Source organism: Camelus dromedarius, chromosome 15, assembly GCF_036321535.1.
Source record: "Camelus dromedarius isolate mCamDro1 chromosome 15, mCamDro1.pat, whole genome shotgun sequence".
Lineage (NCBI taxonomy): Eukaryota > Metazoa > Chordata > Mammalia > Artiodactyla > Camelidae > Camelus > Camelus dromedarius.
In genome coordinates, this window is record NC_087450.1 from 16,684,554 (window position 1) to 16,703,005 (window position 18,452).

Genomic DNA, 18,452 nt, shown 5'->3' on the forward strand with positions numbered 1-18,452 from the left:
AGAGGAGGAAGGACTCTGGGTTCTCAGTGACACTGCTAAGCCACTGAACTGGCCAGTCCTGGATTTCTTGATGGATCATAAAAAGCACCATTACTGTTCAAGCCATTTCGAGTAGGGTATTATGTTACTTGAAACTGAAGTCTCCTAGATGAAACAGGCTCAGTAGAATCACCTGCAGAAGGAGGGGGTACTACACACTTCCCCCTCAACTCCCACATTCTGCTTTTTCACCACTAAGAGCATCCTTCCTCTTCGACACCCCTACTCCTTTCCCACATCTACCATCCCCACTCCACAGGTGTATGTCACATTGTTTACGAGTACTGGAACCAAAAGGTGAGAACCAATGCAGATAAGCTGAAGGAGGCCACAGACATGTTCTGTTTATCTTCTTACTGTCCATTCCCTGTACAGTGCCTGGCAAAGTTAATACAGAACTTGAGTGTGAGGGGAAAAAAATGAATCCATAAATGAATGCCCTGCCATCTCTTAAAACTGAAGTTTCAAAATTTGACTCAACCCCCACCCCCCACCCCCAAAAAACTTTACAAATAACCTGTTTATGCATCACCTCTTGCCTGAACTACAGTGGCCTCCTATTGCCTCCCTGTCCTCAGCCTCTTCCCACTGCAATCCACCCTCTCCAGGGTAACCATAGTTACCTCCCCAAACATGGATCAGCCACTCTCTTCCTTAAAGACCTCAAGCAACTTAAAATTAACAACAGGATCGAGTCCAAATTCCTTTCATGGAATAAGGTCCTTCTTCATCTGACCACAACCTAACTTAGCTGCTAGATCACCTACTTCCCTCCTCTCTCTTCCTCCTCCAATCCACTCTAAGTCCTAGCCACACAAGTCCCTAGGATAGTCCTGAATCAGCCTCCTTATTCTCTTGTGTGTTTTCTTTCCACCCCACCTATCTAGCCTGATGAACTCCTGATCATCCTTCATGACCTCGTTCAGATGTCAACTTGTCTCCACTTTCCCAGACAGGGTTGGTCACCCTTCCTTGGTTTACTCATTGTCCTCTGACCACACTTCCACGACAGCACATGTCACATCAAATTATAGTATTTGCTTAAATGTACATCCCCCTACTAACAACCTAAATGGTATTCCAGAGATGGAGATGCATTCTTACTCCATACAAAATCTGTCACTGGATAAAAGATTTTGAATTATGGAAAAGATGAAGAAAAGTACTGGCATTTTTCCAGTGGCTAAGTCCAGAAAGCTGGAAGTCATGAGTTCCCAGAACAAAAAGGAATGTTACAGATCATCGTGGAAAAACCTTTAAAGACAAGTAAACTGACTCTTCTTTCATCCCCTTTACACAATTTGTCACCAAATCCGTTTGTCATATTCTCCTTCAAAATGTCTACCAGATTTTCCCCCCTGCCGCTCCATCCCCACTGAATCCTACCCAGTCTATCTCCCTCATTCATGCTGAGATTGTGGAAAGGGCCCTCAGAGAGGGTCTCTTTTCCCCTCTCCCTTCTGAGGTATCTTGTACACAACCGACAAAAGAAACTTTCTAAACTAGTACTTTTAACATGTCACCCCAACTACCCCAAAGAAGTCTTTCTCATTTCCCAGTGGCCTTATATTTTAAGCCAAGTTCCAACCCATCCCCACCAGCCTGGCCTTTTAGAGCTCAGTCATCTGGGCCAGCCCTTTAGTCCGACTCTCCCCAACACTCCCAGACACACATGCCACACCCTAGGTGTCCGGCAGCGTCAGAAAACACGGCAGCACTTACTTCTGCCTCTGGCTTTCTGCTTAGGTCCTCAGATCCTACCTGGATGTCCTCCTGCTCTCCTCAGCTCATGAAAAACCCGATCCTCCTTCATGACACCCTCCCTCTCTCCCTGCCACAGATTAAGCTAATTCTTCCCTTTCCTCGAACTCCCACTGCCATAACGTTTACTGTTCTGTCTCCGACTTGAAACATAAGAGACCTGAGGGTAGGGAACGTGTCTTAAACAATCTGCATCCCCCATGACTCCGCCTCCCCCACCTTTGCCTATTGCTACCCTACTCTTCCTTTAAGACTCAATACAAATACCACCTGCTGTTAATTAGAGAAACTAAAAATCCGATGCCTCTGAACTGCTATAGAACTTTGTTGATATCTTCCTTAAGGCACTTATCACATTTTATTACTGGAACTGTCTGCTGATGTGTTTCATTCTTCTGCATATAGGACAAACTCCTGGAGGGAAGGAGTCGGTCTCCTCATCACTGTATCACATCATCCCAGGTGTCCTCAGCACCCACTGCACTGCTTTGCACAGAGTAAGTCCTTACTGTAAGATTATTTCTTCGAGCTTCTCTATTTCTCTGTGGTTCTTAACATGGATGCTGAAGGCAGAGCCTGAGACAAACACAATTTGTGTGTGTGTGTGTGTGTGTGTGTTGGGGCAAGGGGAGAAGAAGAAATACAGGCATGTCTTTGTGTCCGGGCACATGCGCACCTGTCCCCTGTATTGATACCCAGGTGAAATCTTGTTTAAATGGTTCTCAGGAGTAACCCTGAAAGGGGAAAAGCTTGTAAAAGATAAGGCAGAGAGGTGGGTCCATTCCCACAAGGTCAGTCTTGGCGAACCCCAGGGAGATTGCCGGTTTTAGCACTGAAAGCCCTGTATCCTAGGAAACTCCTAGATCCCAGGCAAATCTGGATAGTTGATTACCCTAGCCCCCAGCCCCCTCCTCATCCCTCTTTCCATGATTTCTTATGTCACTGTTCATTCACCAGCATAAGCATGGGCCACACTAAACCTTGACAGTTCTTTAAACTTCCCAAAGCTGAACTAAGCCCTGCTTTGCAACATGGGTGTTACAGATCTCAATAGAAATTATTTCGGCAGATTAGAAATACTTTTGGAATGTGAGGTACCTTAGGAAAACATAAGGCAGGTGGGAAATACACTGAGATTCTGTGAATACCTTGAAAATGTCATTGAATGGCAACCTATTTTCTCAATTCATCCTCAAAGCACATATAAACCTTCCAGAATAAAATTAATATGCCATATTTGGCTTTGAGAGCCTTTTTTATGCATAAAATATTTAAATTCCATCCATCTTTTGGATACCGCCTTACTTTGATGGTTTAGAAACCGTATTCTGAACTGTGGCATTTTCAAGTCGCATTTTGATGCGGACAAAGCAATCTAAAAATGTTCAGAAACAACTGAGCTGTACGTGGGGCTTCAAGCCTCCATGACGCTTCTCTGGGTGTCCTTGGCATTGGCCCGGTGTTTACAACAATCTTCAGTGTGGGAATATGTTCTCCTGCGTTTCCATTAGTTCCCACAAGGGAATGACGAAGCCCTTTCAACACTTCTTAACGCCCTGCTTTCAACTCTCTACCATGTCTAATGCCGCAGAGCCAACATCTGAAATGGTCATGTGTGTGCTGGTGTGATACCTGAGGACCTATAAAATGTACTTAATTTGGTAAAACATTCAGTTAATATTCTGGGAGTTTCTACAAGCTTCAGCATGCAAATTGTTCTAAGTGGACTCAAGTGACTGAATTTTTTGCTGGATTAACTGGAGGTTCAGACACCTTCTAAATCCACCATTGCAAGACTCAAAATATGTGACTAACACTATCCATAACGTTGGCAGAATCAATTATTTTTTAACAGGAAGAAAACCTTAAACTGTCCCTTCACATTGGCTGCACCATCAGTCGAACACGGTACATAACTTCTCAGAGAAATATGATTTGATATGAAAACATCTGTAACCGTCTGGAACATATTTTTCCCAGGACTTTACTTCAAGCTCTCTACAGATATCAGATGTTCTCCACAGAATCTGTGACACGTCTTAGGATTCTTGAATAAACATCAGTTATGCTTCTGTCTTGAATAGTGTCAATCTGAATTGAAAATCTGCCAGCCTTCTTTACATCACCACCAGCAGACTTCTTAATGAATCTGCTGATACTGTGGCTAGGTTTGTATTGAAATCAGAGTTGTATAAGCTGATCTCCCACTTTTTTTAGAAACTTGCTTCTCTTTCCAAAGATCCAAGATGTATTTGAGTGAGCAAAAACCTGAGAAATACACACTAGGGTCCTATGTCTCTGCTTAAGGTTTGCTAGTGATAACTGACAGGGTCCTTTACCTTAAGTCCATTAATCAGGCAAAATAAAAATACTTCAGCACAATTTGTCCTATCTTCATGTACTTTTGATTATCAAATGGAAGTCTGGAGGTGTGATTAACAGTACTTATTAAATGGGAAGGCTTCATCTCTTAGACCAGTCTCTCCGGCATAAATGTTCTGCAAATTAAATCTGAAGAACACATTACAAAAAAGAACCTACTTAAGTTCAGTAAAATTATCTCAGATATGCACAGAGATGTATGTACAAGGATATTCTTCTCAAAGTTGTCCATCCATTCCAGAAATTTGGAAAGACTTGAACTACACGGAGTAGTTAAATGATTTATAGTGTATCCCTACAAAGAAGTGCTCTACTGTTACTAAAATTAATGTGGTGAAAGTACTTTTACTTAAATAGAAAGATAGTCCACCATTATGGTTAAGTGGGGGAAAAGAAACTTAAAAGCTAATATTACAGTAAAATAGATTTCTGTTTATACATATATTTTATATGACTACACTGCATGAAAATAAGTCTGGAAAGACATACACCAAACAGTCACAGTGATTTCTCTGGGTGATGGGATTATGGGTAAATTTTATGTTCGAGTCCCTCTTCATGCCACTACCCCGAGCTGCGTGCTATCAATGCCCTGGATGGAAGGAGGCAGAGCTTGAGCTATAAGCAAAGGACAGAGGGTGCTCACAGACTGACTCCTGGAGGCAGAGGCTCTGGAGTGGGACCTGAGGATCTGCATTTCTAACTAGATTCCAGGTGATACTGAGGCTGCTGGCCCAGGAACCACACTTCGAGTAGCACTGCCCTAGGGTTTTCCTTGACCCCAGGTCTCGTTAACCAGTTCCCTCATATCTATACTGACTTCTATCAGTAATTATCAGTGAGTGAGTGAGTGTGTGTCTCCGGATTCTTCCACAGGCTCAGGGATGCCATGGCTCCTGGCCCCAAGCTTACTGCAAAACTCAATGCATGTTTGTTGCAGAAATTAAAGGGGAGATTTTCAGGTATGGTGGGAGGGTACTGAGACAGATATGTGACATTTACTACTCTGCATGTTGTACCATGGCATCATAAAAAGCTTCGCCTCCATGTGGGCCAGAATCTCTGGGGGCAGGCCTAGGAATCTTGACATTACCAGCTCTCCAGGGGGTTCTTCTGCTCACTAAAGCTGGAGAACCTGCCCAGGGAATCAGAGGGAAAAGAGGACTCTATGGCTTGGTCAGGGAAGGTTTTGCACTGAGATAATGAAAGCCCCTGGAAAAAATGTAAGAATGTTTTCAAGAAACTTTAATCCATTAACACTTGAGTATGAATTAGTGCCTCCAATTAGCACAGAAAAGAGAAAATAAACACAAGTTGTTATGATTTGATAAAAGAAACTTTTCAAAGGTCCAGAGTGGAGAATCAACTCGAGGACTGGGTGCCCATTTCCAAAACATGTGGGGAAGACGCACAACACCACATTCTGCCCAGAATCCTTCTTCCAGGCAGTACAACCCCCAAATAAAGAGATTTTTTAAAGCCAGAAAGAAAAGAGGAAGAAAAATGTGTTCCTACTCCCCAGCAGTCTTTAAGCAAGCTTCCCAGTAAGAGGCCAAGAGGGAGCTGGACCCGGAACATTTGGTGAACCGACCCTTCCCACGTGCTACTGTTCCCAGCTGTATCTGCTGAGAATGAAAGTGTCAGGATCTTACAAAAGGCATTTTGAGAGGCCACAACATTTCCTCTTCTTACTTCAACATGAGGCCCTCAATTAAGCCGGAACTAATTCTTATGACAAGTTACAAACCACAAGCCAAAATAATGAGAACACTGACACCACTCACATGAGGGGAAGACTTCAGGGAGCTCCTATGACAAAGCCCCCGTTATTCACCCAACTCTCCTGATGGTTCTCAGTGCTGGGCAAGGCAGCCTCCCTAAGCCCTGAAGAATGAGGCAGAAAGCAGTATTTCCACTGTGGCACTGGTTCAAGCTTCTACCAGATGGTTCCGCCAATTTGACCAACTTTTACATAGAATTTTTCCTTTAAATCAGGGATGAGACAGAGGGAAGAACATTAGGCTCAGAGACAAAAGTCCTGAGTTCTAAATCCCAGATTGACAAAAATGGAACGGTCTGGAGGAGGCTGGTTCATTATCTGAGTCCCACAATGTGAACATGTTTGTGTACATGTAAACAGTAAACTGGCAGCTTCAAAACTGAGACCTGAACACATCCAGTGCAGGGGTGATACCCTCCCTCCAGTTATCTATTTGCAGGCCTTCTAGGTGTTTCTTTGCTAGAAAAGCTTTCTTTGCCATAACAAATGCCAGAATCTCAGGGACTTGGTATCATTTTACTTTGTGCGCACTAGAGATCCCACTACGGATGTTCCTGACTGGCAGACAGCCTTTCGCATGCTCATCTGGGACCCAGGATAATTCCATTTTGTAGCTCTGCCCTCCTCTAGGGTCTTGAAGTCTCTGCATTCAGCACACAGATGGTGGTGTGTGTGTGTGTGTGTGTGTGTGTGTGTGTGTGAGAGAGAGAGAGAGAGAGAGGTTAATAGATCGGAAAAGTCTCATTTTTATCTATATCACTGACATAACTATTAACAACATGTCTTTTCACTCTAAAAGGTATCCAAGTTTAAAGGATAAATTATGTTGTTACTCTACTTATAAACCACCTTACAACTAATCTATGAGCTCACCATAAAGCTTCTCAAGGCTTACATTTTTCACCATGGGCAACTAAAAACCAGTCTGAGGGTAGACACTGTAACACAAAGAAGAAAAGGTCAAAAGTGGCATATTCCATTTTACCTGACCACCATCTACTTCCCTTCATAGTCAGATACATTCTTCGAAATTTAAAGTTCCCTTCAGAGAAATCACGGCCTCCCAGACTACGCCTCCTCTGTGCCGTATCTCCGCAGTGCCCTCAACATGAAGATCCAATGTCTGACACAGAGAAGCCAAGTCCTCCATTCCAGCCATAGCTGAATCTGCTTTCCAGCGAAGGACTGACGTCTTCAGAAGGGCCCGTTTTCCCATCCAAAAAACAAGCAAACAAACAAAAAAGACCTACAATCCAATCATAAATCCTTTAGTTGTAGTTTTGAAAACATGCCCCATTAGAAAAGTAAGAAACTTCTTCCCAGTGATGAACTGCCATCTAACTTGAAAAGAAAAGCTTTTAATTCTGAAATTCTAATTTTACAGATAGGGACCAGCCTGACATTCACTTCTGCTAAAAGTCCTACTTCATAATACACTAAACAAAGGTGCAAAGAGAATGTTTAGGACCTAAGGGCAAAGAGTTTTCAAGAACCCAAGAGAAATTCACAAGACAGACACAGAAATACATACCAAGCACCAGAAAGCTAGATAAAGGAAATAACCTAAAAGCCTTTGTTAGCCTACACTTGTATACATTTCGTTGGAACAATGTGAAATTACATCGCAATCTCTTTGAGAAATAGTCTGCAATTCAGTTTCACCAATTCCGACTGATCTGCCACGTCAATTAATCGGGATGAGCGAGGCTTGGCCAAATGTAGAGGATTTCCCCATCTAACGCCTTCTCCAGTTGAGTCTTGTGAAGATGCTACTAAGAGGAATATCTTATCAAATGCTTAAGCATTAACCATGTGCAAGAAAAGCCATTAAATGAATGCACCTTCTGTCAATTAAATTAATTTTTCTAGAAAATGAAAACAAAATTGCATCTAAGAACAAACTATCTTAAAATCACATTAGACAAGAAAACACATAAAATATTTTTTCACCAGAGTTGTAGAAATTAAATTAGCTAAAAGATGAAATAAATGCTTTTGTGTTCCAAGCAGTTTCATTTATTAGGACAATAGGTACCTATGAAGGAACCAAAACTCTAAGAAGAATGGTAATTGTTTCTAAGGATGATGCTCTGTGTAGTGAAAGGAAAGTCAGCTTTTCCTGTAAGTAACTCAACAGCAAAAGGAGAATCATATACTCAGTGGCTACTCACAATTGGAGAAAGGAAGGAGAGGTAACCAGAAGTTCAGGGAAATCCACATCTGCCCCCCAAAATGGCTTGCTGCTTAGGAGAGGATGGGCAGGCTGGCTGTTCCACGCTCCCCTGCCGTTCCATCCCTCCCCAGGTGTCACCAGTCTTTCCTTGGGCTCCGTTGCATCTGTGCATTTCTGCTTCTCATATATGGGCTCAGCAGCCTTGGTCAGAGGACTGAGTCAAATCATGCCATGACAGCTACAGGAAAATTATCTGTTCCGCCCAGATCCTTGTTTTACTAGCCAGGTAAGTACACCAGCTGCTCTAACAAACAGGCTCAGATTTCAGAAGCCTGACACAATTTCCAAAGTCCAGGTCCCTCTTCTCCAGGTGATGACTCCGAAATCTGGGCTCTTTCTATCCTCAGATTCTACCATCTTCCAGCCAGCTGGACAGGAGCAGAGAGCGGGCTCATGGAAGATTATGTGGAACTCAGTTCCATGAATCCTCCAGATGCATAGGGAGCTGGGAAATATAGCTTTCTTTGAATTCAAGAAGGAGAGGATAATTGGACACTGGTAAATTCCAGCAATTTCTACCACCCTGGATCTGACCATCTATTCCAAAAACACTTGTTAATCTATTTTGCACATCAGACACTCTGTCAAGGACTGGGGTAAATGCTGAGCCATACACTGCACTTGAGTAATCACAGGCTAGCAGGAGAGGAAAATGGGCAAATTAATAATTACAGTAAACGTGATAAAAGTTGTAACAGGCAGCAGCAGAGGGGTGAAGGAACCTCGCAAAGAAGCAAGTTCAGGAAAGGTTCAGGGATATTTGAACCGAATCTTGAAGGAGGGGGCCAATGACTAATATTCTTTAATCATTTTCTCCTCACCCAGCACCATTCAAAGTGCTTTTCATGGATTAACTCACTTAATCGTCACCACTCTACAAGCTAGGTATTATTATACCCACAAGATGAGAACCTGAAGCACAGAGAGTTTGAGTCACTTGCTCAGGGCCTCACTGTTTACTAGTAATAGAGGCAAGATTTAGACCCAGGTAGCTATCTCCTGGAATGACTCGCAACCAGCACCCTGTGTGGAGAAGCAGTAGGGGTTCACCAGGGAAGAAGGATGAGGCCCTCTCTGCCAACGGGGGCCCTGAATCAGCCTTCTGTAAAGGACAGCAGGAGGGCCCCGGAGGGCCTGGAGAAACACGTGCTCATAAGGTCTCACTATACTCTCATCACCTGAGCCAGGAAGCTGTAGGTGAGAGCCCAGAACCAGAAGCACCACTGCAAGGCCTGGGATGTCAGAACATCAGGGAGATGGGCCAGACTGGAGTAAGGAACCCAGACCTGAAACTGCAGACTATCCCTCTAAGGCAGGGCCAGTAGCCAAGGAAGGTATCAGAAGAGGGCGAGTCATTCAATAAAAAGTTATTAAGATCTTATTAGGTTCAACACATATCAATCCAACTGAAAGTTGACCCAAAGCCAGAAGCTGGCAGTAGGGGACGGCACCATCTCCCTGTGTGCAGGTGGATCCCAGGGCCGTACAGGCCGTCATGGCTACAGAGAAAGAAAGTGGTAGCGCGTACTCGATTCCCTGGGAATTCTGCATCCCCTGCTGATTATCTGTAACATCAGACCCTGCCCATTGCCTGGATTCCACTCTGGCCACACTCACAAGCCTCCTGTGTGTAGTAGAGGCAGGCAGTGCTCACCCACACCCAGTTTTCCTCTCCTTCCTGGACACACAGGTCTGCCCTCCCCAGTTCCCTCGCAGTTAGGTGGGGCCATGTGACTAGGCACAGCCAGTGAATGTGTGCAGAAGTGATCCGTTTCTTCTGGGCCACGATGTGAAGAACTGGTCTCAAGCCCTTTTCCTTAGAAGGCTGGAAGTCACCTGTGGAGATGGCAGCTAACAAGACAGGGGGAGTGCTGCCCTGAGCTTCACCGACCCCACACTGGATTCGATGAAAGCACAGAATAAGCCTTTTTTGCCATAATTCCCTGAGATTTTTGGGTTTCTTTATGAATGTAGCATAACGTGGCTAGTGCATATAATACATCATGTTTCAAGCCTGCGTCTACCACTGCTTTTGTTTCTTTTTCTGTTTCTACCCTAAATCTCATGCCAACCTCACTTCGTTTCTCAACCAAGATTAAATCTGCTAAATCTAATCCAGCAGTACGCACATATGGTTACTTCTGATATCAGTTATTAACTTTCACATTTTAAAATGAAACTATAAATAAAACTTCTCGATCAACACTTAGAATGCCATTGTCTATGTCAGAATGGCCACAGAGTCTGAGCTATTTTCCAGCACATCTTCCTGCTCTAAGTGGGACTCTAACAGGATGAACTTTCCAGTAATGAGGCTTGACAACCTGGCCACCACCAGGAACAGCAGCAGTCAGGCCGGGAGAAAGGCTGCTAACTTCCTTGCTGAAGTGTTGATGAGCCTCCCTATGACCAGCCTACCAGTAAAGGAGTTCTTACCTGTCCTCAACTTAACATCTGATTTGTGAATCCTTCCTGGCCCTCCCTGTACACACACACACACAGAGGATATTAGCAAACTGCAACCCCAACATTTCCAAAAGAAACCGTGCCCAGTGCTGGTGCACCCCAAGTTATGAGAAAGCAATATGCAAGAAGTATTAAGTGTAAATTCAATCAGAATTAGAGAATAACATTGGGTAAATTTCAATTTCTCTATTTCCTTGAAGGGAGATGTACATACATCTAGAATTCTAGCTTCAACTTGATGTCTATGATTTTCAGGGGAAAAAAAATAGGGAAATAGACTTCCCTTTAATCTCTAGCACCAGCCGGGCAGTCAGACCCCAGACATCAGCAGACAGGACGATACACTCCTCTTCGTCAAGGTTACTTTGAGAAACACACAATGAACTGGGTTTAGCAGCAGAACAAGTTCAGGGAGAACTGGGCGCAAACACAAGCAAAATGAACTTGTCTAAAAAGCCATGAAGTTACTTAGCTAAAATGTTAAAGGACTAAAATACTACTTAAAATAATAATAATCCTCACTTGACTAAATAGTTTTCCAAATACTTTAAAATATTGTATTTCTCGGGGTATAAACAAACCCCAAGTACAAATGATTCACATTATCCAAGTCAAAAGCCTTGAATTCCTCCCATTTCTCCTCACCCTGTTACCTCTCACTCCTTCTCCCCCACTCATTCCCTGAATTTCCTTCTCAGACTCTGATGATACAACCTGAAGGTGTAGGTACAGATTATCACATAATTACTGTTAAGTCTCTTCTAAGAATGATTTTTTACATTTGCTTTCAGTTTGTAAACAGAAATACAATTACAGATTTTACATGTAATCCCTAATTATTATTTGTAACTATCTAGGCTTATAAACAGATGTACATTGACTGGTTTAATTTTTTGTCCCCGGCCTTGTTCATACTCTGGCTTTTCTATTTTGATCACTCATTGCACCATCACCTATCTCTTGGTCACCTGGAATTTATCTTTATGCACTTTTTTCAAAAGAGATTAAATAAAACCTTGCCCAAGAGAACCACTATCATAGAAATTTTTGAAACTCTGTCTATCAGAAAATATAATTGTTGCTTCCACACATGAAAGACATATAAAATTCTGGAATCACAGCCTTTTATGAGCAAAACTGTATAGACGCTGCTTTGGTATAGCTATCATAGAGCAGTAACGATTTGGAATAGTTGTAGCCTTCTTCTGGCACAGTGGTAACATTTGTTCCTCACTGAACCAGTGTTATTGTAATAAGAAAAAAATTAATAAAAACAAAGTCAATAGATGTGTGATGAGTGCTGATTATTACATTCCCATATTCTACTGGACACTGAAAGGCACACCAACAATTGCTGTTGCCAAGGAAAGAACTCAGCTGTAGGTCACAAAGAGATACTGATGATGCAAATGAGTGATACTACTGCACAGTAATTTTGCAGGTCACAAAAATAACACTGGGATTTAATATCATATTATTTAGAAGGGAAAACAGTAGTGCCCCTGGAACACATAACAAGAGGAAAATATGAGAAGTCCTCAAAACTATCCAAACTTCCGTAGGCAGGATTTTGAAATCTGAAAGCCACAGGGTCTCACCAATGAAGCCCTGGTTCTGGCCCTGCTAAGGCTGCACACAAACACCACCTCTTCATTCAGAAAGAGAAGAACCATGCTGTGCCCCCCAAAAAGAGAAATGTCAAAACTGATTATGCTTCAGAGGAGGGCAGATGGAGGAGGACTGTAGCACAGTTGTTAAAAACACTATCCAGGTTCAGACGACCTGGGGTCAAGCCTGACTGCCATGGACCCTAAACTTGCAGGTGACTCTGAGCAAATCAGCTGTGTGCTCCTGTTTCCTCATCTGCAAAATCAAGACAAGAACAGCATCTCCCTCACGGGACTGTTGTAAGAACTGAGCTAAAATAAAACAGTACTTGGCATACAAAAAGTGTGAACCAAGTGTTTACAATGAACAAATGAGCCACACAAAATAAGAGTGATAGGTTGACCTCTGTCATCTGAATGTCCCCCAGGAACATCCAAGACCATCGAGGTGAGCACGGCAGGCAGTCTCACTGCCACCCCAAACCAGTTAGGCAAGCTGAGGGAAGATGCTGGGGGCTGGTTCAAGTCCTGGGACTTACTGCTGCCAGACCCAGAGCCGTTCTTCTGGTCCATCATGCTGTTTCCCACATTCAGGCTCCAGGCTGCCCCGCTACTGAGCCTGGTCATCCAGAGACCACACCACTGCAGGTTGTGTTACCCAAACACCAGGTAAAGCTGCCCTTTGTTTGCAAAGTAAACAGAGAAACAGTCCTTAAAACGTCCCCCTACAAAACGAGGAAATCCTACTTCAGCTTTGTTGTTGTTTTTATGACTCTCAGGGCACATGGGATGTTCTGTTTGTTCTTCTACCCAGGAATTGTACATTTCTCAACTTCCTTTCTTTCAAAACAAAGTTGGTCCAAACCTACCACAAGCAACCCCATATAAAGATTTGACACTGCTATTTAAAGCAGTTAGAATGAAGGCAAGAAACAGTTTTTCATTTCACTGAGCACCTTGTTGGAGAGCTTGTCTCAGCCTTATGGTCTCACAATTAATTTGTTGGCACAATTAATCTAAATGAATAGGAGGATTTTATTCTCACACCGACTAACCGGTATTAGGAAAATCCACGAGGGTCAACATCCTGGAGTATCCCCCAAAGGACCTCTAAAGGGAGAGGGGGTATAAGAACACAAAGTACAGAGGCTCCTCCACCTGCTATCCAGGGAGCCTGCACACATGACTTAACCTCTCCAAGCAAAGTATTCTCATCTGCACAATAGAGAGGTAACAGTACCCACCTCATGAGGTTGTTGTGAGGATTAAATGAGAAAATATATCTAATGCACTTAGCAGGGTGCCCTAATGGTCTCCATTATCATAGCCAGGCAAGAACAAAGACCCCTGTGCTCAAGTACGGGGTGCTGCCATGTCCAGCAATGTACAAAGTAATTATGCCAATCCTGGTGGCTTACATCTGTTTACCTGAAGATCTTTCCATGTCATAGTATGTAACAGTCTGGCTGTTATCAGCTCATTTCCCTGGTTTTGGATAGCCTCTAACACCTCATCATAGCAGCCCTGAATCTTGCTCCTACGATGAAACACTTTCTTACAGGTCTGGTGTCTAGTTGACTTTTGACTTTATTAGTCAAAGTCATGAAGTCTAAGTTTGTTTCTTTCCATGGTTTACTGGGGATGTAATTGGAAAAACAGCTGTGGTGATGGCTTGCTGACTTTTAGGCTGAATTCAGATAAAGGATGCCTAGAAATCTCCATTTTGCTAGAGATGCTAGAATCCCCAAGAATTCCACAAACAACAGAGATGCCAGATTACCGCCAGAGCCAAGGGGAACCTCTTCTAGCCTGGGGTATGGGAAGCTCCCAAAGCTGTCAAGAAGCAAATATCTCACATGGCCCAACTAGAACTGGCTAGTTTTGACCTTCAGAGGGAGGAACAGCAGGGGAGGCGGGCAGGCTCAAGTGCTTGGTACTGGCTGGCCGTCAGCACCAAATCTCCAGGATCTGGGCGCCTCCTCTTCTAAGTGCATCTCACAGCCCCTGCACATGTGCACAATAGTAGAGCTGGCAGTCAGGTGGTCCTTACCTCCTCATGCTTTAGGGAGAGGCTAAAGCTGCCAGCGGGATCTGTTTGTTCTCCCATCTGACAACTCCTCCTCCTGCTCTCCTCCCAGACTTGGGTTTATTCCCAGCTACGACTGCAATGGGACTGAGCAAAGGCTGTGGTTGAGTAATACCTGGAAAATGGTATTACCTAAGAGATAGCTCAAAACCAGCCAACAAACCAAGTTAAGAGATTCACACTTCAATTCTCATTGCCCTGAGACCTTGGCAATTTGGAGGAGAACCCTCTAGTTATCCCCCTTCTCTTTCCTGCACCTCTGCCCATATGCTCCCTAGGCTTCCACCCCCAGGTCCCTGTATATCCTTCCTTCTCTCCATTCTTAAATGGATCCTGGAAGCATGACAACATAGAAAGAGCCAAAAAATGTAAATACAATGCTAATTACAGACACTTCATCATAATTTTGTAAAATAATACTTTAAATGTGATCTCCTTGGTGGTGAGAGCACATTCAGTGTGAAGAATCTAATTCAAAGACCCAGAACAAACATGTAAGACTGAAAAGTTCATAGTGTTTCTTATGAAAGCAAGCTTGAAAGGCCCCAAGTCATATGTTCCTCTGTCTGACTTTTGTCAGAAGAGCTTACAGCCTGGAAGCGGTCGCAGAATAGAGTACACGGCTTCTCTCTCTGTTCTCTTTTTTCAGTGACATAATGAAAGGCACCTGTTCAGGAGCCCATTCTGGCCAGTGGACCCACTGTAAGCAGAGAATCTTCTTTCCCACAAACTCTGTACTATCGAATCACAGAACAAAGGTCAGGGGCTCCCATCCTTTACTTTCATTCACTGGGGCAAGGATTCTGCCCACTCCCTACCCAATGTCTGATTTCTCACCAAAGGAGCATTTGCAAGTTGAAAGATTTATCCTCTGTGAAATATTCTACTTGTCACCAGCTGCAGGCTCCAGGCTCTGGGGCTGTGCTGGTCAGTTCTGGGAAGGTTCCCTGAGCTTCCTCATAGGCAAGGCCATACTGCTCCCAAGTGGCTTCTATGGAGAAGCAGGAAGCCAGAAACAGCGGTGGCTGGACTGCTCCTCAGAGCCAGCGGGGCCTGCCTGGCTGCTACGAGCCTCCCCTCTGTAACTCCAGCCCCAGACCCTTCCTGGCGCCCATCACACTGGAGAACTCAGCAGCTCAGGGCTCCAGGAGGGAGTCGTGGCAAATGGACAGCCCTTCCAGACTTTTAACACACCTAGAAAGCTGCATGGCTGGTCTAACAAAAAAAAAAGCCCAGAATTCAACCTGAGCAGCATCATGGAAGAGTCTGGTAAGATACACATGTAAGGAGGCCCTCCCATCCTGGGGGGGGGGGGGGGAATCGCAGGGGCCGGGGTGGCGAAGGAGAAGGCACAAGTAATTAGAGACTAAAAACATTTATCAGTACCTATTGCGTAGGACTGTTTAAACCCCAGAGGCAGCTCCTTACTCCTTATGAATCTACTTAGTGGTTTACGAAGGTAAAGCAGCCTTAATAAGTAAAATCTCCTTCAAGCTCATGGTTTTTTCAACAATTAAAAATACAAACTAGCTTTATAATTAGTGTCCCTGTAACTTTGCTACTGCATCCCTAAGGGGATGGACCCTTGTTTTTAGTCCTATGATCAGCTCTGCTCCAAGTTTTTTTAGAGCAACCACACCTCATTAACTCCCAACTGACCCAAGTTTGGTAAGAGAGCAAAAACAAGACGCGTCCCCGCCAAAACCCCTCAAATACCTTATGATTCCTGAATCACCTGGGGACCTCGCAGTACTGCCACAGCCCAGGCCGAACCCTAAACCAGGACCCCTGCAGGTGGGCCTGGGCATCAGGGCCCTCTGCCGCTGCCCCGCGGTGACAACCTGCCGACGAGTTTGAGACCCGCTCTCCTGGACCGGGGTCCTTCCCTCCAACCGCGGGCTCGACGGGGGCGACTCGGAAGGACGGCCGTGCCCGGAGTCCACCCACACCGCCCGGCCGCAGGCTCTGCGGACGCCGCCCGAGCGCTCTGCTTGGAAGCTTCCAGATGATTTCTGACGGGATATTATCTGATTAAAAGCTTTCATTTTTATTATAAAAACGTGTTCACAGGAAAAGAAAGAAAAGGTAGAATCAAGAAGTAAAAAAGAAACATATTTTCCACATGCATAATCCCAAATCCTACCTTCCAGAAATAACCACAGTTAATAACTTCAGCTGAGATGAAGACGGAGGTGGGAGGGGAAATACCGTGGGAATCTGTAAATAAAGGAAGGTGTACTCACAGGTCCTGAATTCGACGTCCCCAACACCCTTCTAAACTCACGCCAAGCAGCCTTGCCCTGAGAGCCGGCGTCCCGCCGCGCATGGCCAGCATGCGCATGCGCATACGCATACGCATACGCGCGGCAAGAGCACAGGCACAGCGCACGCGCACCTGCTCTGAAGGATTGGAGAGACCGTCCTCCTCAACACGAAGAGGACGTTTTATAATTTCATTTTGTGGGTGCCTAAGTTAGGAACACTCGGCTCACCAAGCCAGATTTATTAAGTAACAATTACTTCATTTGGCCATTTTTTAAATTAATCATAGATTTATGTAACTCCCAATCTGAGCTGCTCTTCAGAGCAAAGCAACCCAGGGCCAGGACCAAGCTGCTACAACGCCTCCCTAGAGGAAAAAAAACAAAAAACAAAAGATGCTTATGAGCCTAAGCAATTTATCTTAGGTAGTTTGGTTTTTAATTTATTTATTTACTTACTTAAGAAATTTGAAATACTAAAATGCAGGAAACATTTCATCATCATTGAGAGCCTGGGGATATTTGTGAGAGGATAACAAACTTCCCTAGGGCAGCAGGTTAAAAGGGAGGGGGAGCTAAAGGGCAGGATTCCATTATAGCACTACAATTGTTAGGAATTTTATTCTGTCAATAAGTATGCATGAACCCTTGGGCAAATCAAGCTATCATCTCTTACATTCCCATTTGTAAAATGAGAGAGACTAAGTTTAGCAGGGTTTCTCAACGTTGACACTATTAACATCTCTGGCAGGACACCTCTCTGTTAGGGGCCATCCTGGGCATTGTAGGATGTGTAGCAGCTTCCCTGGCCTACACCCACTAGATACCAATAGCACACACTCCCTCCTGCCCCTGTTGTGAGAGTCATAAATGTCTCCAGACATCACCAGGTGTCCCCTGAGGGACAAAATCAGCCATGATTTAGAACCACTGGTCTAGGGTTACTCTGAAGGTCTCTTTATTTTCAAAAATTCACAAAGTATGTGGGAGAAGCTGGGAGGATGAACTCCCACATGCATCAGGGAGCATGCATATAAAAAGCCACAGATGAGAAGGTATAGAATTATCCTGTAAAGCAGACGTTCCCAAGCTTGACCAAACATGAGAATCACCTGAGAGGCTTTTCAAATGGCCGGTCGCAAGGTCAAACCCCTGACCAATTAAATTAGAACTCTAGGGGCTGAACAGAGTTCAGGTGATTCCAGTGTGGAGAAATTTGAAGACCAGTGGAAGAGAGACAGAAATAGCAGTAAGTCTGTTCATCATTTTTCATGACGCTGTTAAAACTTTATTTTGATCAGCAAGAAAACCAAAAATCCAGTCTAAGCTGGCATTTTTGCAAAACACTGGGAAACAAGCCATCTTAAATAAGGACAATCTCTAGCCTTTCACTTTCAGTGAAATCTATATCCACTTCCTGGAGAAATACATGGGCATCCAGAGACCTAAACAAAGTCAAAAAACCCAGTGTCTCTGAAGGAGTTGCAGCCATTCATCCCTTTAACCCTCTGCTCCCTGCAGTTAGGAACCTGAGACCATGTCAGGCAGTCTCTCCAAACCATAAGTGTCAGTTGCATTAATCCTGTTCAACAGAAATTATCTGTTAAAGTTTATCAAGTAAGTGACAATCACATCAAAAGAAAATGTGTGCACTCTCTGGAAAAAGAAGATACATCCTGTACTCATTTCTTTGTGAAATCAGTCTGTGTGGCAGGAGGTGGAAGAGACCTAGAGACCCAACCAATGAGGCAAAGCCACTACTAACCGGGTTTAACATGAACGTGACAGAAGCAATTCGAAGGGACCACTGTAAAGTGATTAAAGAATCCTCGACCAT